The 27,922-nt window shown below is 44.5% G+C and overlaps 2 long non-coding RNA genes across 2 annotated transcripts in view, besides 2 other annotated features; both read left to right on the plus strand.

The window, feature by feature from the left end:
- The window catches only part of Sox2ot (SOX2 overlapping transcript (non-protein coding)), a 117,613-nt gene extending 104,929 nt beyond the window's left edge, over window positions 1-12,684 (plus strand). Inside the window, exon 5 of the long non-coding RNA NR_015580.2 lies at window positions 10,360-12,684. This is a non-coding gene — a long non-coding RNA (SOX2 overlapping transcript (non-protein coding)). The remainder of the gene's footprint in view (window positions 1-10,359) is intronic.
- Window positions 2,819-3,983: an enhancer, noted in NCBI's record as "SRR18". NCBI's record gives its function as "enhancer in embryonic stem cells" and the evidence as "EXISTENCE:reporter gene assay evidence [ECO:0000049][PMID:25512558]".
- Window positions 13,503-13,615: an enhancer, noted in NCBI's record as "mini-N-4". NCBI's record gives its function as "enhancer in cephalic ectoderm, posterior CNS, optic vesicle" and the evidence as "EXISTENCE:transgenic organism evidence [ECO:0001131][PMID:20507355]".
- Window positions 24,069-27,612, plus strand: Gm34941. The gene is made up of 2 exons (XR_389667.3): window positions 24,069-26,812; window positions 27,198-27,612. It is a non-coding gene; the product is annotated as a predicted gene, 34941 (long non-coding RNA).
- Window positions 27,613-27,922: the final 310 nt, after the last annotated feature.

Consider the following 27,922-nt stretch of genomic DNA (forward strand, 5'->3'; position numbering starts at 1 on the left):
CGCAGGTGTACGCCGTAACTCCACCATCCGGACTCCAATGTAGATTACTCTGGCCGCGTTTGATCGGCTCTTTGAAAGCCTTTAACAATTGCCTGTGACGAACGACCGGGCTCAGTGTTTTCTGAATAATGCCTTGAGCGTAAGTCCTCGGGGTCTTTAAAGAGCTCCAGTTTGAGAGTGCTAGAGGGTGTGTGTGTGTGTGTGTGTGTGCTGTTTTCGGTTTTGCTTTGAAGGAGAAAGGGGGGGAACTAGTTCGGTTTAGCTTGTACCTCGTCAACTTTTAGCTGCTAACAGGTATCACTCAAGTCAGTCAAACGCTTGATCCCTGTCACCTTTGCTTGCTGTCTTCCAGAAGCTGTGTATGGCATATTGTCTGTGTCAAGAACATTGCTTTTCCTTTTAATAATGCATTGTGTATATGTGTATGTACATATTGTATTGTGTTGTGTTAATGAAATGACACAGTTACTAATTTTCTGTCTTGTCAGTTACAACTGCACTTCCTGCTCTGTTGAGGTAGTTAGAACAAACACTATTATTATTACCACTTTAATACTGTCCTAGTATCTTCGCTGCTCTTTCTAAACTGTATCTATTCAGTAAGAGTTGGATTCGAACGTCAACGTTTTCCAAAGTAAAACCCGTAGTTTGCCACAACCCCTTCCAACACCTAGGCACCAAAACCCAACACCAAATTTTTTTTTAAAAGGAGCTGCTTCCAAACCTGTCTTGTTTGCCTACCGTGTTTACATAAGGGGAGGGAGGCAAACTTTTGTCTGAAACTTACACTAAGCAGAACTTCCATTTCTTAGAGTGTCAACAGTTGCAGGGCTTATCACACCAGTGTGAGGGGCACACATCTGAATTGAAGGCCCACTCCTGCCACTTCAGAGCACGAAGGGCTACCTGTGAATGACTGTTAAGTTTGCCTACTGGAAAAGTTTTTTTCTGTACTAAATCACACTGAAAGATGGGCAACGCCACTGTTTATTATCCAATTCTGGACAAGATCAGACCCCCAGTACCTAGGGGCTCCTAGCTCTGGCCAGCAGGGGGGATGGAGGGGCTCTTCACAGCAGCCCCCTAGCTCTGGCCAGCAGGGGGATGGGGGGGGCTCTTCACAGCAGCCCCCTTTGTTCTCCTGAGCTCCTCTCTGATTTCAAGCTTCACTCGCCTGCCCCCCCCCCAAGTTTGTGTGTTAATGACGCTATTACCATCTGGCTTGCCCTACTTTCCAAAAGATATAAATCTCCCAGCTTGACTGCCCACATTATCATTTAAGTGCCACCATAGCCAGAAGGAAAAGATGCTTTCAAGGCTCAGATTCTTGTGCTCAGACTGCCCTGGCACTACTCCTGTGCTATATGTACTATAGACTGCACATTGAGGGCAAGACTACGCCTCAGAGAGGGCACATCCCCCAAACCAAAGAAGACTTGTTACCTGGTAGAAGAGACTCCAAATGATTTCCCTCTAAAACTATTTTTTATTTTATCCAGATGCGCCAACGTCTTTTTTGTGCTTGAACACTTCTCTCAATGCCCTCCTCTTGGGCTAGTAAAAGTGTCAGCAAGACTTCCAGGCATTCTGAGCAATGTGGCCCTCTGTGGCCTTCCTTTTCAACAGGAGAATAGATTGTCTTTCTCTGTGGGAATGGGGGCAAGTGAAAGAGAGGTGAAAAGATGGCTTTTGGGAGCTGGATAGCCCGGTCAATCTCCCACTTTTAATGGCGCCTGTATGGGTGTCTGTGTGCTCTTCATGTGACTTACACACTCCTAGCTGCATGCCTGGATCCTCCTCTGTCTTTCCTGGGCATAGTCATTGGTAGGTTTTTGCTTTTTGAGCACAAAAGCTGAGGACATATAACAAAAGTAACTGGGCTGGCTTGTGCATGGTCCCAGGAAGCCCCCACTTATCTGGCCTGGTCTCTGTGAATGGAACAGAGTAGACTCTGCATCTAAGCTCATGTGGGCTGAAGGTTCAGGCCCCTCCTTGGTTTGAAAAGTTCACACACACACACACACACACACACACACACACACACACACACACTTTCCAGATTTCCAGACTGTTTGCTTACAGGCAGTCATGTCTGGGTGCCTCTGTTTGTGAGTTCTCCCTTCTTCCTAGAGGCAGGTTCCATTCCCGTCAGCCAACCCTACAGGTTGGAAGAATCAGAAGTGTGAACTTCCCGGATACCTAGGGAAGCTCTTCAAAATCAGAATTTTAGCATTTGAGGAAATTAGCTGAAGGGCCAGCAAACACACATGCACACACAGATGGACGCCATCACATTTCCATCTTTAAGAAAAAATATTTATATATTATTTGCTTACATATCCCTACTGCCTTATTTAAACTAAGCAAAAGATGCACAAAAGTGACTACTCTATAGCACACTGATAAGGCTGTTTTTGCACGAGTCTCTTTATTCCCCTCTCAGTTCATTTTCTGGCCTTTTTCTTCCAAACTCAAAAAAAAAAAAAATCTTGTTTAGAAATTTGTATCCCCCTTTTCCTTCTGAGAACATTATCGAGTTGATATGAAGAAATTGCAGAGGATATACCATTTAAGTAAGATGCACTTTTAATCACTGGTCATTAAAATGGTTATGTTAAATATACTCAATTACATGCATGACTTAACTCTAACAGTACTGTCTATTCTCCCAGCTGCTCACGTATTCCTAAACGGTAGTCTGCGGTGGAAACTTGATTATGCTGAATCCATACATTTCCATGGATTTCATCAGCCTAATTAATGCCTCAGTGTGGTCCTGGGGCCTGAATGAACCTTTTACTGTCATTTGAGGTTTAAGGCAGTGTTGGAATGTGGAAGTTTCTCTCCCCTCCCTCCCTCTCTCTCTCTCTCTCTCTCTCTCTCTCTCTTGCTTTGGGGATTCCACTAAGCAGGGTAGGTAGCAACCGTTAAAGAACAAAACTATTACACATCGAGGAAACCCGTTCAAACGTCGGGGAGGAAAAGTAGCCCGATTCTTCATTTGCATATTCTTGATTTCATAGACAACCTCCAAATATTTAGTAAGGCAGAAATACCACCATGCTATTGAATCTCAAAACTGCACTGGAAAAGGGAAAGTTGGAAATAGATTTACAACCGGTGGCTGAACCCGTTTCTTTTGCTCATCAAAGCTGCCCTGCTCCGTCCTTTCTTCCGGCTCCATCACTCCTAGACTGTTCCCCTCCACTGCAACTTTCATCTTTCCCGAGGAAGCACTCAGGGCGTGTTTTCACAAGAAACTCAAATCACCCCCCAAGTGGGTGACTCCATTCTGTCTTTTCAGGTGTAAATTTACATTTGAATACTTCTCAACCTCACTGACCCCTGCTATCCCTGGCCCTGCCTCCTCCGAGCTGCTGCCAATCTACAACCCCACCACTTGCAAGGGCAGGCAGAGGTCGAATTTCCCAAACTCCACCCCTAACCCCCGAGACCAACAAGTGCTCCTACTTCCCAGGAGAGATAGCTCAATATGTCTGTTCTTACTAACATGGATATGGAAGAATTCCATATACATCTTAAAAAGATGTATTTTCTTGGTTACCAACAAGAGGAGAGGGAGAGAGAGAGAGAGAGAGAGAGAGAGAGAGAGAGAGAGAGAGAGAGAGAGAGAGAGAGACGCAGGCACAGAGATAGACACAGAGACAGAGAGAAAGCAAAAAGAGGTGGAAATTCTGGAGTCTTTAAGAAATGTAGTAACTCAGGCCCGACATGCTAGTGCATTCCTTTAATCCCAGCACCTGGGAGGCAGAAACAGGTGGATGTCTGCGAGTTCGAGGCCAGCTTGATCAACAAAGTAAGTTCAAAACAGCCAGGGATATACAGAGAAATCTGAGGGGCCAGGACAGGGGAGTGGGGGGAGGAAAAGAATGTAGCAACACTGGCAAGTGGACATTGAAACTTTTCCGTCTTCTTGAGTCCCCAAGGATCTGGGCTCCCAGGACCAGATTCTATGCCATTGGCTTAGAACTTGAGTCTACAGGGGAATGTCATACCTGGGTGCCCATCTAATGAATAGAACCACAGGATTTCAGATTTATAAGCTTGGAACTTCATGTAGGTTATTGCTAATGCAATAATTTTTGTACTATGAGTATATTTCAGGGTTGGAAGTTAGCCTTTTGTAGGGCCTTGCTTAGATAAGGGATTCTAGAAGAGACAGTATACCAAAATTGGCATATACTGTGGGCCATTTAGACAGATCAATGTAGACTCAGATATGTCTGTAAAACTTAACTAAGCCAAAGCTTAGGGGACTGCCGTAGAAGGCACGTGCAGGTAGCCAGACCCTTATGAGGGTCTAGGAGGGTCTCTTCATTAAGTGTAATGCTTTATACCATTGGTTTGGAATTTAGGAGGTGAGAGACAGATGATAAACATTGAATGTTTGAGGCCAGCCTTGGCTACAAGGAAGACACTGTATTGAACTTAAGAGGAAAGGATAGGACAGTCTTGGCAGCATCCCATCCCACCCAGCAGCCCCTTACCTCTGACTGGGATGCTATTTAGTCATTTCCTATAATGGCAAGAAAGGCTAACAAACTGATCAAATGTCCAGTTAGCTGTCTCCATAAACATCAGAGTTGGCCGACCACATCTGGCATGATGTTCCTGGTCCTGACTTCCGCTGTCCCACTTTCACTGGTGACACTTGTTTTTGAAATAGTGACTTGGTACCTGCGCGGGCTTTGTCCCTTCCGTCCCCATTGCTGTTTTCGAAAAGCCTGTGGATCATGATCATGGATGAACTCTGCTGTTTCCTCAGTCCTCCAGCAAAGTTGCCAAAGACAGAGTCTGACAGAGTGCCGCTCGGACATGCGCAAAGCATCCCTTTCCGTTTCCAGCCCAGCATAAACTGGGTGTATATGGTGCATGTCTGCAATCTCAGTACATGGGAGGCACAAGTTCAAAGCTAGCCTGGGCCTGAGCCTGTCTCAAAAGACTAATTGGAATGTGTCAGGTGGCTTCCGAGCGCTTGTAAAATGAGGCTGATTGGAAAGCCTGGCCTTTTGCAGAATCCCTGGTTGTTCTATTTTCTTTCAGAGCTAAGTGGGTGCAGCATACCAACCTTGACTCCAGAAGGCTGAGCAAATTAGAAGTGGGGTGTTTCATTGTCCAACCACAGATGCTAATGATGGTCGACGTAGGAAACACAGACTCCGACAGCCGAGGTGTAGCAATGACAAGTGTCACACATTCATGCTATAAAATGATAAGCTGTGTCACTTGGCCTGTTGCTGTCCGATCTCCCCTTGGCTTTCTTTTTTATTTGTTTGTTTGTTTGGTTGGTTGGTTTTGCTTTTCCAGACTTGGTTTCTCTGTGTAGCTCTGGCTGTCCTGAAACTCCCTCTGTAGATCAGACTAGTCTCAAACGCATCCACCTGCCTGTGCTATTGGAGGGCAGAGATTAAAGGTGTGTGCCACCGTTGTCCAGCTACCTCTAGCTTTCTTCTGCATATGTTTGTTTACTCACATGGATGGTTTGATGCAGGGACAGGGCCACTGTGTTATTTGCTGCACAGGCTGACAGAATTCTCAAGGGTATTTTTACCTACAGTGTGTAAAGAATTTGTGGTGTGCCACTTAGCAGTCAGAAAACATGCCCTCTTAGCAGAGTTTTGGGGAGAGTTAACACGTTTTCTGTAGAATGTATTCTAGAGTAGGTGCATCTGGCAACACGTTTTTAAATGATTTCCTATGAAACAAGTCACTGAGCCGAGTAGAAAACACCATGTCACTGATAACACACTTGGTCCAGTCATGGGTTCCTCTTCTCCTCTGAGTGGCATGCTAGCCTTCCTTCCTTCACGAGGCAAACTGCAGCAAGGCTGCACACGTCTCCAGCAGTGGGGAAGTTGGGACAAAGGCGATTCAAACTGTGCCCTTGTTTTCGGAGTTGCAGGATTTAAATGCTGCAGTACCCTGGCAGTGGCCCTGCAGGCTGGCTTTGGAACTGTTCGGTGCTTAGTTTCTAAATTCTACTTTTAAATCCAAATCCGAATTTTTTTCCCCCATTGGTTCAGGAAAGAAAAAGAAATACCTAATTTGAAATCCTGTTATAAATTCTACGAAAGCCAACTTAGAAGAGCTTAGAAATAGCTCTGAGTCCCACATCTCAATATGCTGTGCTGGCTCCTGTGGTTGTTTCTGAAAGAAGAAAGGGAACACCTGGTCTCTAACCAGGAGGAAAGCGGATTCCGGCACCGGCATCTCGGTTGCTCAGTGGGGGCAGGCCTCTGCACTCCCAGCGATCAGGAAATTTAAAGCCGGTTGGATACATCTGCAAACAGCACATTTCCCAACTTGGGAAATGCCAGTTCGTGTTATTTCTGTGGCTAGGAGTTGCTTAGGATCTGTGACAGCTGAGGTTTTCCTATTGATTTTATGACAATGTTGTTCAGAGAGCTCACAGAACTGAGAAGAGAGGAGAGTCCAGTTTAGCAAGGTGATTCTGAACTCGAGTGCTGTGCCTTAATCAAAGTGCGGAAAATGAAATTCGAGCTCCAGAAAGCTGCAAAGGGGGAATTCGATTCTGAGCCTGAACTTTTATACCTAACTCAACCCTCGGAGGAAGAGGGGTGGGACTGGCTGCTGACTTTGAATACTTATGATTGACCATCGGATGCATCAGCCTCAAAAGAAATCATATCTTATATTAAGGAGGCAGAGAGGTGGCTCAGCAGTTAAGAGTACTTGCTGCTCTTGTAGAGGACCTAAATTCCGTTCCTAGCACCTATGTCAAGCAGTTTACAACTACCTATAACTCTTAGCTCTAGAGAATCTGATGCTTTCTGCCCTCCGTGGGGCACCAGTATTGCACATTGCACATGTGTAATGTGCGCGCACCACACACACACACACACACACACACACACACATGAAACTAAAGATTTTTTTTTTTTTTTTTTTTTTTTGGTAAGAAACCACAAGTGAGGTCATTGTAGTTGATTCTAGATTTGTGAGCATGCCCAATGAGAGCAGCCGTTAGCAGTGTAAGATGGGTGGAGGTCGGGATGAAGGCACCAAACACACATTGCTCTGAAAAATCTTCAAACTCATATTTAGTTCTTAAATAACTTGATGCGCAAGTATTCTTCCGATGTAGCCACAGAGGAAAATACCATTTTTCATCTTGTGCATTATTTTCTCCATGGTAAGGCACCGGCAAGCACACTCATCTCGGTGGAAGTCCAGTGAATCCCAAAACCCCAGGACTTAAACAAACAAACAAAAACACCGGGTCAAGAAAAATTTGTAGGTCAAGGATGCGGAGTCCGTGTGCTTGGAAGGCAGAAACGCAGGTGGAGCAGAGAGCAGCCCTGTTGGAACTGTGGAATCACTAGGTAACCTGAGCAATCGGTGGAGGCTGCTAGAGAGCTGGCTGGCAGGTACCCCGATGGTCTGTGCTGATCGGAGCACAACTGGGAAACTGTGGCATGGGTCAGGGTCTGCAGCTTGCCCGCCTCATCATACGGATCTGCTTGCATCACTGTGTTTGTTGCTGAAAGCCATCCAGCTTGCTGCAGCCACGTCACCCGCCATTTGTCAGCCTGATTCATTGCCGGCAGTAACTTTTCCTGATGTCTCACTCTCTGACACTTGTATTTTGGGATTAAAACTAGATGTCCTAAGGGGCTAGGGATGTAGCTCATTTGGTAGAGTGTTTTCCTAGCATGCTGGAAAGCCTGGATTTCCTACATAAACCAGACATGGCAGCATATGCCCGGGACTCTGAAGATTTAACACAAGGCTCGGAAGCTCAAGTTGAAGGCCAGCCTAGGCTACAGAGAACAAAACCTGTGGTTGAGAGAAGCATCCTTGGCACTGTTCCTCACAGAGACAAGGCCCAGGCTAGCAGAAGGAGGAGCCACTTGAACCATTTCATCATATCTCTGTATAAGTCGTATGAGTTCTGATGGCCTGGCTCCTCTCTTCTCCAGGGCCGTTCACAGTCCCATCACCTCTGTGGTTGGGCTATGCTTGATAGTGAGGTATAGAAAGATACATGTATGTGTGTGAGTATGTATGAGTATGTTTGTGTTTCTGAGTGCATGGTTGGTGGGGACAGGTGATGTCTAACTTCCATCCACCCATCACCTGGGTAGTTCTAAGTCCTCCCTGAGTACTGTTGCAGAACTGAGTACTCCCAATGAACCATCTTGTTGGCCCAGTAAGTCTGTTTTCAGACATGAACCTGAATGGATACTAGGGAGAGAAAAAACAAACTGACAAGTTTTCCCTGATGTGGAATCTGGTTTTGCATTACTCAAAAGAAAAAGGAAGAGCTATTTAGCTGGAGGAAGGGCGCCAGAGAGGGGGAAGGGAAAGGGGAAGAGGGAAGGGGAAGGGGTATGAGCAACAGCCTATATGGTGTATGTATGTGATCGATGCTATCAGTGCGTTATAATAAGAGACATCCCATCTCTAAGAGTTTCCCAAAGGCCTATGAAGGATGCAGGGGGAGGCTTTTCCAAGTGTGGGTGTTTTGGAACAGACTGGTTAAGTTGCCCATACCGAACACCTTCAAAGATCAGGACCATGGATGGATGCGTCAAGAGGAAAGAAGGGATCATCTCCTAGGACAGGGTATGGGCTAGGTCATCAGCTCTTTCCTCCACTGGCTTCACCCCTGATCAGGAACACGCCCAGAAGGGATATTCCCACTTCTTACTTCCACAAGCCTTGCCCACATTCTTCTCTCTGCCCAGCTCTGAAATCTGCTTCTTGTTTCCATCTGATTTTAAGACAGGACTTCTTGTAGTCCAGGCTAGCCTAGAACTCACTATATAGCTGAGAATAACCTTGAACTTCTGATCCTCTCGCCCCCACCTCCTGAGTACTGGGATACAGGCATGTGTCACCGTACCCAGTTTATGCAGTAAAGGATTGAGCGGGAACCTGTACACGTTAGGGAAGCCTTCCACCAGCTCAGCTACAACCCCAGCCCCACTGAACGTAGTGGTGCACACATGTAAACTCAGCACTGGGGGAAAGGAGGCAGGAGAATCAGACGCTAAAGTTCATTCTCACCAGCATAGTGAGTCCCAGGCCAGGCTGGTGTGCACCAGACCCTATCAAAAGAAAAAGAGGAGGCAGGAGGAGGAAAGGAATGAGGAGTAGTCATCTTTCCCCTCACTCGTTTCTCCTCTGGGGTCCCCTGGAGATTTTTCAGAATTAAGTCATGATCTAAGTTAGATGAGAGAGAGAGAGAGAGAGAGAGAGAGAGAGAGAGAGAGAGAGAGAGAGAGAGGAGAAATTCTCCCCAGAAGTAATGAGTAAGAATAAAATGGGGCCGCTCCACAGACAATAAGGTAAGACTCACATCTGAAGGCAGCCACAGGTGGCAGGCAGAGGTAGGAAGGGGAGGTTTAGTTTAGCTTCTCTTTTCAAGGTTCTTGGATCTTGAAGACAGACAGCAAAGCTAGAGTCAAATGGATCAGCAATAAAGCGGCAAGTCATGTTTGGATGGTCAGCCATCCTGGGTCACATAGCTCCAGGCTATTTGGGCAGTCTTTCCTGCCACTGGTAGGGGAGATAAACTGAAGGCTGGCAACCCTTCTGTTTGACATCAGTTCAAATTCGTAGGTCAATGTTATTGGCCATAACAACTCAGGGAAGGAAATTAGAGAAATAATATGAGCACCATGGCCTCAATGTGGTTTATACAACACACCTCCTGGGAGCTGGGAAGCTTCCCAAGGCTCTGGAGTTAGTTTCTTTACATACACCTGGGTTCATGGAGACTCCACTCCGGTTGTTGCAGGAAGAGTCAGTTAAGCGGTTTTGCCTTTGGTACCTGAAGGACTCCAGCTGACATTGCTGGTAGATATTCCCTGTTCTGTAAGGAGGTTCTGCAGGTCTCCAGGGCCAAGCTAGGTCTAAGAGTGGATTCTAGCCATTGGGGCCTCTGGAGTTCAGGTTTTGCAACTATAAATTTATCTGTAGATTTTAGTGTGTGCTGCAGAGCACAACACACTTGGAGATCTTCAGCATCAGGGAACATTCAGCTTGATGGGCTGCTAAATAAAATATCCGTATCATTGCATAAATGTTTATGCACAAAATGAAAAATTGAGGACTGGGGTGTAGCTCAGTTGGGAAAATGCTTTTCTAGAGTGCAAGAAGTTCTGGGCTGGATCTTCAGTACAAAATAAACCAGCACTTGAGAGGTGGATGCGGAGGATTCTGAAGTTCAAGGTCATCGGAGGAAAAAGGAAGGAACCTGGAAAATGGGGGTGGGGTGGGGGTGGGACTGGGGGTGGGGGTGGGTAGGTCTGACAACTGAAGAAGCTAACTGGAGGGTCTTGGGAATAAGTTTTTTTTTTTTTCTTTTTTCAGATCGAACCTAGAAATTGTACTTTCCTCAAGATCCGCTTAAGAGAATCTGGTTGATGGCTTTGGTCTGAGAGTTCAGACATCTCTTGTGCAACTAAGAAAGACCTCATTTTCCATTTGCTGGATCCTCCTGGTTTGTCATCCCTGAGTCCTGTAAGAAGCTCATCAGGAGGTCCCCTGCGCCGGAAGGACCATGTGAGCTCATCCCAGATGATGGGTGGCACCATGGTTTTAGCAGCTCACACAGTGGAGAACCACATTTGCTCTGGAAGAGCTTAGCAACATGTATTTGATAACACAACAAGGTCAGCTTGAGCTCTATCCTTCTGTGGCCATACTGAACAAAAGGAGAGACAGACAGACAGACAGACAGACAGACAGGCAGGCAGGCAGGCAAGCAGACAGAGGCAGAGACAGGCAGACAGAGACAGAGAAACAGAGAAATGATTCCTGAATTATTTTTAAAAATTAATTTTAAAATTCAGATCAATTAATCAGTAATACATGCCTGTAGTCTCAGCCCTAGAACAGATCAAACAGGAGAGTCTCAAGACTAAGGTCAGCCTGGACCACTGGTGACTGTTTCAAAGAAAACAAATTACCATTTGGGCATAATGGCACACGCCTTTTAATTCCAGTCCTTGGGAGGCAGAGGCAAGTGGGTCTCTGAGTTCGGGACCAGCCTAGTCTACAGAGTGAGTTCCAGGTCAGCCAGGGCTATACAGAGAAACCTTATCTCAAACCAGCCAACAAAACCCACAGCAAACCGAAAACAGGTTATCCTTTAAAAAGACGATTTAGCTGGGCAGTGGTGGCACATGCCTTTAATCCCAGCACTTGGGAGGCAGAGGGAGGTGGGTTTCTGAGTTCGAGGCCAGCCTGGTCTACAAGGTGAGTGCCAGGACAGCCGGGACTATACAGAGAAACCCTGTCTCAAAAAAAAAACAACAACAACAACAACAACAAAAAAGACAATTTAGCCAGATATGATGGCTCATGCCTTTAATCCCAGCACTTGCAAGGTAGACACAGGCAGCGAGTTCAAATCTATCCAGGTCTATATATTGAATTCCAGGACACCCAGGGGTACAGATTAGAGAGACTTCATGTTTAACAACACACACACACACACACACACACACACACACACACACCCCACTATGTGAATACACAGGTTTATGTGCATCCTATCCCAGAGAGCCTGTGGTGATTATAAAACAGTAAAAATAGGGCACAGTAGACAGCACCTTCGAGATCAGCTTAGAACACTTACCTGTCACTTCTGTGTCACTTTTGGTGTGGCAGTTATTATATTTCTATAATTCATCTTTTGAGGGAGGCTCAGAATCGGTATGAAATGATATATGTTTACCTCTTTACTCTGTGAATCAGGCTCTCATATAGTCTAAGCTGGCCTTGAACTCCTGGTATAGCAGAGGGTGGCCTTGATCTGGGAGCAAAGGTGCTGTCATTTCCAGCAGAGAAATGATATCTAGACCAAAGACACAGTTTTTATTATATAGCCAATGCTTCTTTAAATGCCTGGCAACCCTCCCTTCTGCAGTGCTTGATGGTGTGTTACTGAAGGAGTTTTCCTAAACACCAGCACAAATGAACGGGCACACATCAAGCATACAAGACCTGGAGGAGGGAGGGGGCCCTGCCGATTCCTCAGATGCAGTGATGGATGAGAAAAGTAAGGGTGGACCAGAGCAGCCACAGCATTGAAAGTCTGTGGTTTCATTTCACAGAAGTAGTTGTTCAGCTCTGTACTTGGTTTGCCATTGGCAGTGTTGTATAGGGGGCTGAGGCTCAAACCCAGGCCCTTACCACTAGGGACTGTCATTCTTAGCCTTCCAACCTTAAAAACAAACAAAACAACAACAACAAAAACTTATTTTGATTTTCATTTAATTTCATATTGCACCCAGGAACTATTTTAAGAAATCTTGTGTCATAACCTGTGACCAAAAGTTAAGTAGCAGTTTTCCTAATGTGTCTGCGTTTGCTATAAAGAATTGAAACTGAGCCAGGCAGTGTTGGTGCATGCCTTTAGTCTCAGCACTTGGGAGGCAGTAGCAGATGGATTTCTGAGTTCGAGGCCAGCCTGGTCTACAGAGTGAGGACAGGACAGCCAGGGCTATACAGAGAAACCCTATCTCCAAAGCCGGAACAAAAAAAGGTTTGAAACTGTGTGAGTATTTTCATTGTCTGGCACTTTATAACAGGTCTTATTTGGTATTGACATTGGTATTTGGAATGAGCATTTGAAGGTTTTAAAAGCTTCAGTATTTATTTTGTTCTAAAATAAAGTACCTTTTCCCTCTGTGTATTCTTTCTTATGTGTAAAGAATTTCTAGATTTTTTTTTATTTTAATTTTTATGTCTAGGTCTTTTGTCTACACACATGACTGTGTACCATGTGCACGCCTGGTGTTCATGGAAGTCAGAAGAGGGCATGGGATTCCCTGGGACTTCAGTTACAGACAGGTTTGAGCTGCTATGTGGTTATTGGGAATTTGAACCTGGGTCCTCTGAAAGAGCAGCCAATGGTCCTGATTGGTTGAGCCACCTCTTCAGCCCTGGGTGTTGTCTTTAATGTACATATTATTTTTGTGAAGTCATTTGTTACAAAATGAAGTATGTAATAACAAGTCTTTTGGGGTTTTCCCCCCTAATTTTATTATTTCAAGGAAGGTACAATGAAGAGTCTTCACTCAAGGGGAAAAACTACCCTGAGCCTGTTTTTGAAGTAAAAATTTTTGTTTGGCGATTTCCTCCGATAGGTAGAGTTTATTCTGGGTCTTATTTCAAAGCCGATTATTCTGAGAAGAGAAGGGCAATATTACAAAGACAATCACATTGTGTAAAAAGATTTGCTTGTGCCTCATTCATATGTTGTCAACAATATGACCTAAAAAATAGGAAGAAAGAGGTGAAAAAAGACACGAAACAAACATAAAAACAGTATCTGCTTCAAACATCAAACTTTTCCGTTTGGAAGGGCATCTTTTAGGTCTTTATCAACATCCAAAGTATAAACAAATCAAAGGTGTCTTTCTTGTTCTTTTAAAAAACATTAACTGTGATACACATCTCTGTGAGGTAGGTTTTAACATATTTTTTCCTATTTTTTTTCCCCTGCTCCATTCAGTAAGAAGGATAAGCCTTTAGAGTATCCAGTCACCGTGGTAACTGCCAAAAAAATTCTCCTGAAGTTTGAAGAGGTCAGGTCTTGGGGTCGACAACTCTGCCCTCTCCCTGAGCCCAAGCAATGGCGGTCCTGCGGTTGGAGTGTCAGGCCAGATCTGACCGTGGGAGGTGCCCCACTCTGGCACGGAGAGAAATTTTTTGAGTCAGTTCATGGCCTAGACTCTCCAGGTGGCCTCCAAAATCAATTCTGACCTCCTGACCCTGTCTCACAGAGGCATAGCATGCACCCTAAGTAAGGATTTAGCCAGAGACGACAGCATTTGCTGAGTGTTATTTGGGACAGTATAAACACTTGAACAGGCAAGTGAGGGGTTGTCAGCCCCAGAAATCATTAAAGCTCACAGCAAAACAAGGAACTCTGCTTTCAAAAGTTACAAGTGCCCATGTGTCTGATTCAGAGTCCCTACCGGAATAAAAATCAGTTTCATGTAAATAATAAAACCAACAGTTACTCTTTTATATCTTTTGCTACAAATATGCAAATAAGATAGAAAGATCTTCAAGGAACTAGACAAAGCACGAGTATCATGTGCTAGAGAAGGAAGCTAATTATTAAAATTCATTAATAAGCAAAGAACTTGTAGCATTGTTAAAGTGGTAAAGTTCATGCCGGTTTTGAAAGATTTTAAAGGAAAAATTTTGACAGTGCTGCCTTGTCTGGACAAAGAAATCTAAGCAGTGGGGATGAGGATGGAATTGTCTGCCTCACTCCCTTGCTACTTTGTAAAGCAAATGACTTATAGCCTCCATTTGGATACAAAGTAGAGAAACTTTGTAAATAAGGAAAATCCCATCACTCACAGCTAAAGAAGAAGAAAAGAGAGAAAAGACAAAATGTAACAGTGTCTCCCGGCAGAGTTACAAGTTGTCAACAGTTTAAGCTATCTAAAGTCTGGGGAACAACACCAAGATGTATATATACACTTGTGATTCTCTGTGTGCAAGCTGTGCAGAGCATGCACGCTCATATACCCTTGTGATTCTATTTGTGTGTGCTCATGTGTGTATGTGCACACACACACACACACACACACACTTTCTTTTTTCAGAATGCATCATCACTCAAGTATCACTTTTCCTGAGAGAGCAGCGGTCCAGGCCACTCCCTGAAAGAGGCCCAGAAGGGCTCTGCCTTGACCCCCGCCGAGCTCCCCCCTCATCCCTATTTGCTTTCCCTCTTTGCCAGCTCTGCAAATGGCAAGTTCCTTCCCCATAGGAAACAGCTGCCATGCCTTTCCATCTGATTCTTTTGTGAAAATTCTAAGTGAGGCTGAATATCCTTTGGGGTACAGACTGGGAGGGGAGTGCTCTACACACACTTTCTGCTCCAAGGCCTGGGCCTTACTAGGCTTCTCACTCCATTAAATCCCTATTATAAAACTTATCTCCACAAAGCCTATTATAGTGTTCTGAGAACAAACTGGACCATGAATAACTTAGTTGGAAGTGTAGATTATTTTCTACTGGAGAAAAGTTAGACATGACAACAGCTTAGCCGAGAGAACAGTGATTCATCTTAAATGGATGGATTCAGAGTGCAATAAAGAGCATCTCTCTGTTTCCTCTTCACCCTCATGACACACTTCTTTGTCTTAAGCATGTCCTGATGATGCCATTGTTCCCCAGCAAAGCACAGATCTCACAGGGATAATGTCCTTCTAGCAGTGGACCTGTAGACAGATAGATAGGTCAAGGGGCTCCTGTACTCAGATGTGGGATGAAATAATAGGGATAGGATCTTACATAAATCAATTTTCCAATTAAATACAATTATTATTTCCTTTTGTTTCCCCATGGAGTCCAGGCATGATGGCATGGTGGAATATTCCTTGAATCATAGCACTCCTGAGGTGGAGGGCAGAGAGATCTCTATGAGTTTAAGGCAAGTCCTGTCTATGCAGTGAGTTCGAGGACAGCGCAGTTGCACAGTAGAATCGAAGAAGAAGAAGAAGAAGAAGAAGAAGAAGAAGAAGAAGAAGAAGAAGAAGAAGAAGAAGAAGAAGAAGAAGAAGAAGAAGAAAGAAGAAGAAGAAGAAGAAGAAGAAGAAGAAGAAGAAGAAGAAGAAGAAAAGAAGAGGAGGAGGAGGAGGAGGACGGGGGAGGGGGAGGGGGAGGGGGAAGAGGAAGGGGAAGAGGAAGGGGAAGAGGAAGGGGAGTTCTGTTTCTATGGAATATACTATATAGCTTACAGAATACTTTAAGTTTCATTGTTTTTACATTTATATTAAAGATGTATGTGTGTGTAGATGTTTGTGTGGGTGTGAGGATGGTTGTGCACCCATGGATGCGTGTGCACGTGTTTGGACAAGCCCGTGCCATGGAGCATAGGGAAGTTACAGAAGAACTTGTGGGAGCTGCCGACCTCTGCCCTGTGGATCCCAGAGATTGAATTTACATTGTGAGACTTAGCAGCAATCACCTTTCCTTATGGAGCCCTCTTGCTGGCTCTGGAATACCTTTGACTCCTAGTTTTGTTTGACACCCTAAAATGACATTGGGGAAAACCCTATCATGAATCTTGCTTAACAATGGCATTAACTTAGATTATTATTATTTTTTTTTACATTTTTATTGTTATTTTTAGATGGGGTCTCATGTAGTCCAGGTTGGCTTTGAGCTCACTAAGGATGACTTTAGACTTCCAGTCTTCTGCATCTGCTTCTCAAGCTTTGGGACACCAGCATCTGTCACCACACCTGCTCTCTAGAGCACCTGAGGTGGAGACAGAGCTTCTCTGTGCACGCCAAACAGCACCATGAGCTGAGCCCCAGCCACCAACGAGGACTGTATAACTCAATGGTCAAAACACAAAGATGGGCTTGTCATAATCTTTGGGTTCTCTGTTCCTCACTATCAACATTTTGATTTAAAGAGTAGCAAGTTTTATATCTTTTAGACTAAAAACAAAACGTTAGAAGACATGGGCTGATGATAAAGAGGAAAGGAAAGGAAGGAAGAAAGGAAGAAAGGAAGAAAGGAAGAAAGAAAGAAAGAAAGAAAGAAAGAAAGAAAGAAAGAAAGAAAGAAAGAAAGAGAGGAAGGAAAAAAGGAAGGAAGGAAGGAAGGAAGGAAGGAAGGAAGGAAGGAAGGAAGGAAGGAAGGAAGGAAGAGAGGCCAGGCATGGTGGCGCACTCCTTTAATCCCAGGACTCGGGAAGCAGAGGCATTTTGTAGACCAGGATGGCCTCGAACTCAGGAATCCACCTGCCAACTGTTGCGATTAAAGGTGTGCACCACCACTGCCCGGCTGTATATGATTTCTAATGAAATATTTTGATTGATTGATGATTGATTGAGACACACTGTCACTATGTATCCCTCACTGGCCTGAAACTCTCTATATAGACCGTGCTGGCCTTGAATTCCCAGAAATCCGCCCCTTTCTGTTGTATATGATTTTAAAACACTTGTTGAGAGCTCAAGACAGTTTTGTGTAATTAAATGACTACACAGGTTTCCTTTGCTGCTCTGATCAAACCCAGGCCTTGACCATGCTACACAAACTTTTTCACCTCTGTGCCCATTGATGGATTTTATTTTCTTTTTTCTCTTTCAGGGACAAGGTCTCATGTAGCCCCAGCTGACCTAGAACTTCCTGTCTATCAACAACTCACTACTTAGCCAAACTTAACCCAGAGCTTCTTTCTGATCCTTATGTCTCTGCTTCACATTCTTCTGGCTTAATTCTGGGCTGGATATCAAACCCAGAATTTCTTTTTCTTTCTCTTTTTTGAGGGGGTCCAGGGATTAAGGGCTCCCAGCTTCATTCTTTATAAGTGAGCACCCTACCCACTGTGCCATGGCCCAGCCTTTAGTTTTTATGTACTTCTATCGTTTAATAGCTTGGCAAGATTGAAGAAACAAAATTATTTTCTACTTTTGTTCTTCTTGGAGTTTTGGTCCTCATTTTTAAAAAGTCTACAGTGCCCTGCATGATGGTACATGCCTTTAATCAAGCACTTAGGACATAGTAGGAACTCAGAGTCATCCTAGTCTACAGAGCGATTCTAGGACAGCCTGAGCTACATAGCTTGCAGAATGCTACGGGGTCATAGGTTTTGTTTGCTTGTGTTAATTTAGCCCTTTCTAAACATAAAAATCAAGTGAGGTGGTGGCTGCACAATCCCTTAATCCCAGCACACGAGAGGCCGAGGAAGGCAGATCTCTGAGTTCTCTCTCAGCTAGCCTGGGCTACAAAATGAGTTCCAGGATAGCCAAGGCTATACAGGGAAACCCTATCTTGAAAAACAAAACAAAAAGACAGACAAAATGATGCCATTGTTTGATTCTTCTTGGTTTTATCCACTCCCCGGGGGTCAGATAGAAACAAAATTTGTGCAGTCCAAGTTGGCGCCATACTTTATACAGCTCAGCCTCCACCTACCAAGTTACAGGTTTGTTCTACTCTGCCTATCCTTAGTCATTTTGTTTGTTTGTCTGAGATAGAGTCTCTATCTTTAACCAAGCTGACCTTGAACTCTTATCTTTCTTTGTGTTTCTGCTTTCTGGATGGCCTGTGTGAACTTTTAAAAAAGAGGGGGAAACTTGTGTCTGTATGAGGGGTGTGTGTCAGTGATAAGCACTTGCCCAGGAGGTTAGAGACCCGTCTTTATTTAGTCAGGAAACACACACATACACACACACACACACACACACACACACACACACACGCACGCACGCACGCACGCACGCACACACTTGGGGCAGTTTGGGTCCCAGGAATGCACAACAAAACCTTCCCTCGGTTTGGGCGAATGACTAGTCTGAAGGATCTCCCAGATGACGAAGCACGGTTGTCAGTCGTTGTCCGTCAGTGTTACAAATCTTGCCAGTATCTTCTGATATCTTTATAATCTTCCTAAGTCAGTTTTAGAAATCAAGTCCAAAAAGAAAGTAATCAAATTGCTATATAGCACTTTTTTTGAGATTATTATTTATTTTGTTTTATTTTTGGGGGGGGGGGGTGGTTTTGAGACAGGGTTTCTCTGTATAGCCTTGGCTGTCCTGGAACTCACTCTGTAGACCAGGCTGGCCTCGAACTCAGAAATCCGCCTGCCTCTACCTCCCCAGTGCTGGGATTAAAGGTGTGCACCACCATGCCCGGCGAGATTATAATTTAATTACAACATTTTTCTCCTCCCCTTCCTGCCCTCCAAACCCTTCATATGTCCCTCTCCTCTCTCTTTCAAATCTTTTCTATTTGTTACTGCAACTGTGTATATATATACATATATTTTCCTAAGTACAGCCTGTTGGGTCTGTACAGTTATTTTTGTATGTACATGTTCAGGGCTGACCGTTTGGCAATTGGGCAATGAACTGATGTGAACCAATGTGCTCTTCCTTGGGGGAGACCAGCTTTCCTTGGGTGCCTGTAGTTCTTTGTGTGGGGCTGAGACCGCATGAGCTCTGCCTCTTTTTTTTTTTTTTTTTTTTTTTTGAGCTCTGCCTCTTGCAGTTTGGCATGTTCATTGGTGTCATCCTTGTTCAGATTGGGTTTGAGTGGTCATGTTGGTGAGTCTTTATGGGTGTAGCTTCTGATGTTACTAGGAGACTCAATCTCACAGCAAACTCCCTGATCTTTTGGCTCATCCTTCCACTCTTTGCTATATAGCATTTACATGTGATTATATAACAGTACTGTCTATGCTCCCTGGCTGGGAAAGTGGATCCAGTCCCAGAGTCACCCATCCAGTGTCCTGTGAGTATCAAGGGCACACACCTCATCTTCTAGCAACCATTAACTATCCAAGATCCACAGGCAGGGATGGGGCCCTGTGACCCTCTCCTCACTAGCTACCTTGTTTTGCTCTTTAAGACAGGGCCTCCTGCAGCGGAGACTAACGTAGAACTTGTTATCTTTTTGTCTCCATCTCCTAAGTGCAGACATATTGGGCATTCACCATTATGCCTGGCACAAATAGACTGAAAGACAGGAGCGGGAAGTAAAAACCTTATAAGCACATGTCAGAAGCTCCAGAACTGCCCTGTGATCATCAAATTAGTCAACAAATACAAAAGTTTTGAGTGATGTAAAATAAGACAGGAGGGTTCTTTTCATGGCTTATTGCTCCTTTCTTTTCTTTTTTTTTCCTCCTTTTCCTTCCTTCCTTCCTTCCTTCCTTCCTTCCTTCCTTCCTTCCTTTGCCTTTGAGTTGACGTCTCCTGTAGCTCAGGTTGGTCTGTCAAATGCCCTGTGTAGGGGATCATTTTAACATCTGATCCTCCTGCCTTCCTCCGTCTCTCATTCTAATGGCAGGCATGCACCAGCACACCCAGCTCTTACCATGAAATCTTAAGTCAGTAGAAACTAACTCATACCTAATGCCTGAGACCCACTCAAATAGAAAAACTGGGTTGAAATCGATTTCAACAGCAACTCAAACTGAAGTCTGAGGCTTATCATGAAGATAAGCTGCAGGTCTTGGAAGGAAACACTACTCCTGCCCACAGCTGATTAAGTAGGAAAGATCACTAGTGAGTTACTGCTGACTAAGATTGGTCCAGAAGTATGTTTGGAGCCAATGCTACTTGCTTGGCTCAGAGCCTTGTGCTTGGCTGGGCCCTAAGAGGTTTTGACTCACAGACTCCTTTCAGTCAGGAGACAAACCTTTTGAGGACTCAGAGAGCAAGGTGTTATGTAGGTTCCATTGAAACAACAACAAGAAGAAACAAAACAGGGAAAAGTCATGTTTCCTACACTCAAGAGATATCAACAAATGCTTACTGAGGCCTCAGTTCAAAGCAAATCCCTTACTTAGCCCCCAGAACCTATGTAAGGGGCAGTTGTTTGTAAGGCTTTCCTTCATAACCACAACAGCTGTTCAGCATCAGGAATGCCCAGTGCCATATCAAACTTGACTCTGACACAGGCAACAGTTCAGGCATTTCAAGAAGCATACTTGAATATTGAGTGTGACATGTGGAAGAATAAGAGAAAGAGAGTGGTATCAATTCCCCAGAAGTATGTAGCTCAGAAAGATTAAGGTATGGTTTGAACCCTAGATAGATAGATATATAGAGAGAGAAAAAGAGAGAGACAGAGACAGATTATATATGATAGATGGACATAGATGGACATAGGTGATAGATACAAAGATATATATACACATGTAGATAATAGAGATAGATATATAGTTGGCAGGCAAATACACACACATATATAAATATCAATAGGTAGATGCTAGATATAGACTGATTAATATGTGATAGAGACCAGTAGGTCCACAAAAGATTGGTGAATAAATGATTAGATAAATGAGAGGTAAACAGATAAAGAGATAGGTAGGTGGATAGGTAGGTAGAGAGATAGGAAGATAGATAGAAGAGAAGCAGAAGAGAGGTCATAAAATAGCTGAGGGCCAGGCACAGTGGTATATGCCCTTATTTCTAGCACTCTAGAGGCAGAGGCAAGTGGGTCTCTGTGAAATCAAGGCAGGGCCTAAGCTACATAGTGAGTGCCAGGTCAGCCAGGGAAGCACAGTGAGACTGGGCTAAAAAAGCAAGTGAGACTTTATTACATGCTTGCTTTTACTTTGCCATATTTCAGGGAGGCTTCTAATATGGTACTGATGATACAGGGAGACTCACTTCATCCTTTGTTGTTCTCATCATTTGGGGATTTTGTTGTTATTGTTGTTGTTACCGTTCATGGATGTACGGCATCTCCCCACCCCCCTTTTTTTTGTTTTTTGTTTTTTGTTTTTTTTCGAGACAGGGTTTCTCTGTGTAGTCCTGGCTGTCCTGGAACTCACTCTGTAGACCAGGCTGGCCTCGAACTCAGAAATCCGCCTGCCTCTGCCTCCCGAGTGCTGGGATTAAAGGCATGCGCCACCACTGCCCAGCTCTTCCCTTTTAATTGTAATACTGCCCCTGCACCCTCCTGAAATAGAACCTTCATGATTTGAATGCTCAAGATTTTGTCACATAAGTGAAATGGGTCTTTAAAGGTCTCAATCAGATTGGCCTTGAATACACCATGCAGCCAAAGCTGGCCTTGAACTCATGACCCTCCTGCTTCCACCTCCTGAAATCTAGGATTGTAGACAGGAACCACAATGCCTAGCTTTCACTCCATAAGGATTGTTGTTGTTGTTGTTGTTGTAGGCAATGTATATATGGATATGCATAAAGGCCAGAAGACAATGGCAGAGACAGCTTTGTCTCTCTAGTCTTTGTCACTGCTGTATAATGTCTCATGAGTCTGCATCAGCACATGTCATTCTGTCGATGGTCACTTAGGCTGCTTCTGGTCAAAGCAGCTGGTAGTATTTTACACTCGAACATGAAATAAGCGACGAGATGAAGGCAGGTGGTGAGATCATTTTATTTCTAATCAGAACGAGACTCAGGAAAATCTGTAAATTACTGGTGGCCATGCACTGGGTAGGTAACAAAACCCACAAGGCCATTAGTTAACATAGGGCCATACTTAAAGGTTTCTGTTTGCTGTGGAATAGCTGGGGGTCAAACCCTGTGGTCCTCTCCTTAAAGTAAGACACCCTGCTTCCTAGAATAAGCAGCACACTGTCACCTGCCAAAGTTCTCCCTTGGGATGGGGAAGAGAGGCAGTTAGAGACAGTGTGGATGTGAGGTGAGACACCATGGTACATGCTGACACTGAATGCAACGACATAAACCATAGTGCTGAGACGCCTGGAGGATGGATGGCTGCCTATTCTGAGGGAAGACAGCTGCTTAGTCTTCTAGCATGTGCCAATGATTACTCTAACCAGGCTCTGATACTGCTGATACCTGTTCAGCAAGGCTGGGGAGTCGAGTCCGGGTGGGGAACCCTGAGGTGGCAAACGCTTTGGCTCAGGAGTCTGAGGCTAGCCTGCACAATGAAGTCAGACCTTGTTTCTTTGGCTGGTGGCAGAGGTTAGCATGTGATCCCCCCCTCACCCACAGCGGCAGCGTCTCCCCTCAAGAGACAAGACCTGATCTTGCTTGCTGAACAGGCTGCCCCTCCTGTGTCCCTTCGGAAGATTGTTGGAACCTTGTCTGTATGGCAGTGTAGCAGCTAACCCTGAAGACCTATCTGTTACATGGAAGATTCATGTTATATACAGCATTGGGTTTTGTCACGTTGGTACACACAATCTAGAGTCACCTGGGAAGAGGACCAGCACTAGAGACGATGCTTCCATACAGGCAAGACTGTAGAGCATTGTCTTGATCAGTGACTGATGTAGCAGGGGCCAAGCCCACTGTGGCACTGTCAGGCTTAAGCAAGTAGATCCGGTTGCATAAACAGGCAAGTGAATGGGACGTAGCAATAGCTCATCCATCAGTTAAGAGCACCGCATGCTCTCCCAGAGGTCCTGAGTTCAATTCCCGGCAACCATATGGTGGCTCACAACCATCTGCAATGGGATCTGATGCCCTCTCCTGGCGTTTCTGAAGAGAGCAGCAGTGTACTTATATATGTAAAATAATTTTTTTTTAAAAAAGGGAGGAGCAAGTGAGTAAGCTGTGGAGAGCAAGCCAGTAAGCAGTAAGTGGCGTTCCTCCACAGCCTCTGCCTCAGTTTCTACCCCAGGATTTTGCCCTCCACTCCTGCCTATTTCCTTTGATGATGGACTGTAAGCTGTAAGATGAAATAAACCCTTTCCTCACCAAATTGATTTTGATCATGGTGTTTTGTCATAGCAGAATAAATCTCATGTGTGTGTTTGTTATTAAGCATCTAGGGGGAAAGGCTACAGTATCATTCCTGGTTAGTTCTCTGATCCAAACCAGAAGGTGGGCATCCTATACCTGTAATGGTAACACAGCACACTTCCTGGAGAGGGAGGACCAGAGACATCTCAGTCTGCCTCTCCACTGCAGAGCAGCCCCAGCCTCATAAAAAGGAAACACACTTGACTTTGCTCACAGCTACTTAAGGAGAAGGTGAAAACTGCTGCTCTTTCTGTCACAAATTCCCTTGACAACCAGAGCTCGTGTGTGACATTGTGACCTCTACTCTATACTCAGTCAGTCATCAGCCCTCACAGGTCTTCCAAGTGGGAGTGGAAAACTGTACTTGTGCCAGTTGGAGCTCAGGGTCAGGTGAGCCTCCGGCAGACAGAGGCAAACCAGCTATTTGGGGGGTTCTTGTAGGTAACAAACCAGTCGCTTTGGTTCTTGCATCCACATCTGTAATAGGCCGTATGTGCTAGGCCCGTGGCCTTTGGGCCTCCTGACTGACTGACATACAGCAGCCAAGGTTCATGCACACTGTGGCCAAAAGTGTCTTGAGCTGGGGTTTTCTAGAGACTGTTCGGTCTGAATTATTCTGAAACTTTCTCTGATCTTCAAATGATAACAGGGTGTTCAGGCATTCAGGCGTTATGTTGCTTTCATAATTCTCTTCCTTTAAAAAAAATGTCTTACTTTGCCAGGCAGTGGTGGCACATGCCTTTAATCCCAGCACTTGGGAGACAGAGGCAAGTGGATTTCTGAGTTCGAGGCCAGTCTGGTCTACAGAGTGAGTTCCAGGACAGCCAGGGCTACACAGAGAAACCCTGTCTCAAAAAAAAAACAACAAAAAAAGTCTTACTTTTATGTATATTGGTGGATTGCCTACATGAATATCTGTGTAAGACCTGCATGCCTGGTACCCTTGGAAGCCAGAAGGGGGTTGTTGGAGTCCCTGGAACTGGAGTCACAATGACTGAAGGTCATCTCTAGCCCCATCTGTTTTTGTTTTGGTTCTGCTGTGTTAAGTTGTAAAGTAGGAGGAGGTGCTGGGAAGGTGTCTGAGTGGTTGGAACATGGGTTGCTCTTTTTTTTGTTTTGTTTTGTTTTTCAAGACAGGGTTTCTCTGTGTAGTCCTGGCTGTCCTGGAACTCACTCTGTAGACCAGGCTGGCCTCGAACTCAGAAATTCGCCTGCCTTTGCCTCCCAAGTGCTGGGATTAAAGGCATGCGCCACCACGCCCTGCACATGGGCTGCTCTTGCAGAGAACTCACATTCCTCTTCCAGGGCCCAAAAGGAAGGAAGCTTACAAACACCTGAAAGTTAATTTAGAAACCTGATGCTCTCTTCTTGCTCCATGGACACCAGGAACTTATATGGGTACACCTATATACATGCAACACTCATATTATACGTATTATATATACACATATTGTATATATGCATATATATACACACACATATATATGTGTGTATATGTATGCATATATATATATATATATATATATACATTGACATATGATTAAAAGAGTCAGTAATGAAGAAGGAACTATAGAGGCAGATCACTTTTTTTGGGTTTTTTTGTTTTTTGTTTTTTGGTTTTTTGGTTTTTTTGAGACAGGGTTTCTCTGTGTAGCTCTGGGTGTCCTGGAACTCACTTTGTAGACCAGGCTGGCCTCGAACTCAGAAATCCACCTGCCTCTGCCTCCCAAGTGCTGGGATTAAAGGCTTGCACCACCACACCCGGCTTGTCGGATCACCTTTAATAATAAATCTTTAACATTAAAAAAAAAAAACAACCTAAAAATTCCACTTTTAAATCTTTATTCCTTTCTTTTTTTTTCTTTGTTGTAATCTAATTCCTTTTTTTATTATTATTATTTTGGTTTTGGGCGAACAACAACAACAACAACAAAACAAAAACAAACAAACAAAAAAAAAACAAAATCTAGACACCCAGTTAAATTTAGAGAGCCAGGCTTGGCATGTAGGAATTGGCTGGCCAACCAAACTAGACTGTTAAACAGTTTGTCTTTTACTGAGATATATTTACACCGGAAAATCTCAATTCATCTCAAATTTGAATTTGACTAGGTGTCTGGTTTTTGGTTTTTTTGTTTTGTTTTGTCTTGTTTTGGTTTTGTTTCTTGGTTGTTGTTTTTTCTCTCTCTCTTTTTCTAGAGAATTTCAACAATAAAAAACTCATAGTAGTCTGGAGGTGTTATTTTGGCTTTGTTGGTGGTGGTTTTTTTTAAGGTTTTATTTTCCCCCAACTCCTAAGGATTAAGGATTAAGAATTAAGAATATTAAGAATTCTATGACCTGCTGCAATCTTGGAGTAGGACAATACCTTCATGGCTCAAATATGTCAAACAGCAGACGATACCTATTTGTCAACGTATATGGCCAAAACAAGGTATGTGGCATGATGATAGAGCCAGAAACCCGTCCCCAGATAAGGAAACAGAGACCCTGGCACACTGAGCTGAACAGCAGTGAGGGCAAGCAGAACTGGAAGCCAGCTGCCACCCGTGCTAGAGGAACAGGTTGGAAAAACGAAAGTTCACCAAAATCACAAATGTCTGAGGCTTGACATATGGCTCGGTTGATAGGGTTCTTGCCTAAAATTCTCAAGGCCCATGTTGGATCCCAAATGCTACTCCGAACCAGGCCAAAGTAGGTTGTGGTAAACACCTGCAGTCCCAGCATTTGGGAGGTAGAGGCAAAAGGATCGATGACTTCAGCCCCAGAGAGAGCAGAAGGCCAATAACGCCACTTTAACAAACAAAGAAAGAGTTAGAAATATTAAAATAGCATCACATTAAGATAATCAGGAGTTTGCCTTTTGATTGGGTCATGTGGTTTTACTTAAAAGTTAAAGCATACAGGTACACACTGGATGGTGTTCGCCTGTCTTCGGGCTGACTTGAACCGTAAAACTTTCAGAAACCCAGAACATCAGTAGAACTTTCCTGGTCAAAATGCTCAGAGGAGCCCACCATGGCCTCAATGGGCCGGGCGGTCCTTCCTTGCTTTGGATAAGGCTTTCGAGATAGGGTCGAATTCGGTCCTGCTCTTCCCCCTAACACATCCGCCCTTGCTTTCTTTGACCTGCAGAGCCCTGTGGGACATAAACGCTATTATATAACGGCCCCTCCCATCGTGCTTTCACTGGCCTTTGATAGGACTTAAAAGGTGATTACATAGCTTCATTTATTTCTTTGAATACTCAAGTTTCATGGTCATTAAAGTAATCACAGACTCATCTCGGTCCCCATGTGAGGGCAATGCGGCAGTCTCTTCTTTAACCAGGATATCTCTCTCTCTCTCTCTCTCTCTCTCTCTCTCTCTCTCTCTCTCCACCCCCCTTTGGTCATCACCTCTCCCCTGCTCGATAGTCCCCTTCCCCCTTCAAACCTACCATAAAAGACTACAATAATTTAAATTTTGTCAACGAATCATGACATTTATTCAACTGGTCTCCAAACCACGAGAAGCTGGGTCTTGCACTGTTGAGAGCAAGCAATAGCAAAGAGCAGCTCAGCAAGGAAAGGGTTAATCGGGTGAGTAAAGGCTATTTTTAAATCTGGCCCCTGTCTGCCAGGCTTGAAAATCTACCCGGTACTGTAGAAATCCTAAATTGCACTGCCCTGCACCCCACTGAAAGTCTTCAGTGCGCTGTAAGACCTCCTCAGCATGGGGAAGATTGGGGGTGAGCCACTGGAGGAGGGGCGCAGTCTCGGCCTTTGTGCTGCAGGCCAGTCACGGAGGTCCTGCGGAGAAGGCGCACAGAAACCCTCGAGGCCCGCAGGAGCAGCCCCGCACAAAAGCGCGTTACATGCTTGCAAATCGCCCCACCGCTGTTATTTTATTTACTGTGGCCTGCGGGACAATTGTTTTCTCTTTGCAAAAATTTTCAGCCTCACGGGCTTTTCTCCTCCTCTGCAGCCATGGTCACTTGTACCACGAGGCCACATAGAGAAGTCCGTCGTCCTTACCGCCCCCCCCCCTCCCCATCTTCCTCAAGGAAGAGGAAAGATCCTGCCTGGGCAGGAGGCCACGGGAGGATGCGATCGATGAGTGCCCGCGTTTTGCTTTTTCTTCCAGGGAGACAAGATTGGAGAGCTGTGTGTTCCAAATAACAACTATCAGTCTCGTCTGGTCTACGTTGTTCTGGCTTTATTTGATTACTTTTGTTAGAGATGATGCCCATACTTTTCCTTGGGAACTTATTTACTGGGATGAGAAAAGGGAAAAAAAGGTCACATAAACTTCATCTGAATCAATTTTGCATCTGTAAATCCCAGTGATTTTTTTTTCCCAATTCTAAAATCGATATAAATGTCATATCATGATGGCTAGACATATGTTGTGAGTTTGACGTTTCTTTGCTTGGAAGGTTTGGAGGAAAAGAAGCTACCAAACCTAGTTATTTTTAAAACTCAAAATGGGTGAGGAATTGGGAACGGCCTGCTTGGTGGGTAGGAGCTTGCCACAGAAGCCTAGGGGCCTGAGTTCGATCCTGGGAACACATGTGGTAGAAGAGACCCAACTTCACAGTCATTCTCTGATGTCCTCCACAAAGGATCCATGACATGTATACACACACACACGCACACACTCGCACACACACACAAAATAATAATACATAAAATTTTAAAAATAAAACATCT

The sequence above is a fragment of the Mus musculus genome, chromosome 3 (assembly GCF_000001635.26).
Source record: "Mus musculus strain C57BL/6J chromosome 3, GRCm38.p6 C57BL/6J".
Taxonomy (NCBI): domain Eukaryota; kingdom Metazoa; phylum Chordata; class Mammalia; order Rodentia; family Muridae; genus Mus; species Mus musculus.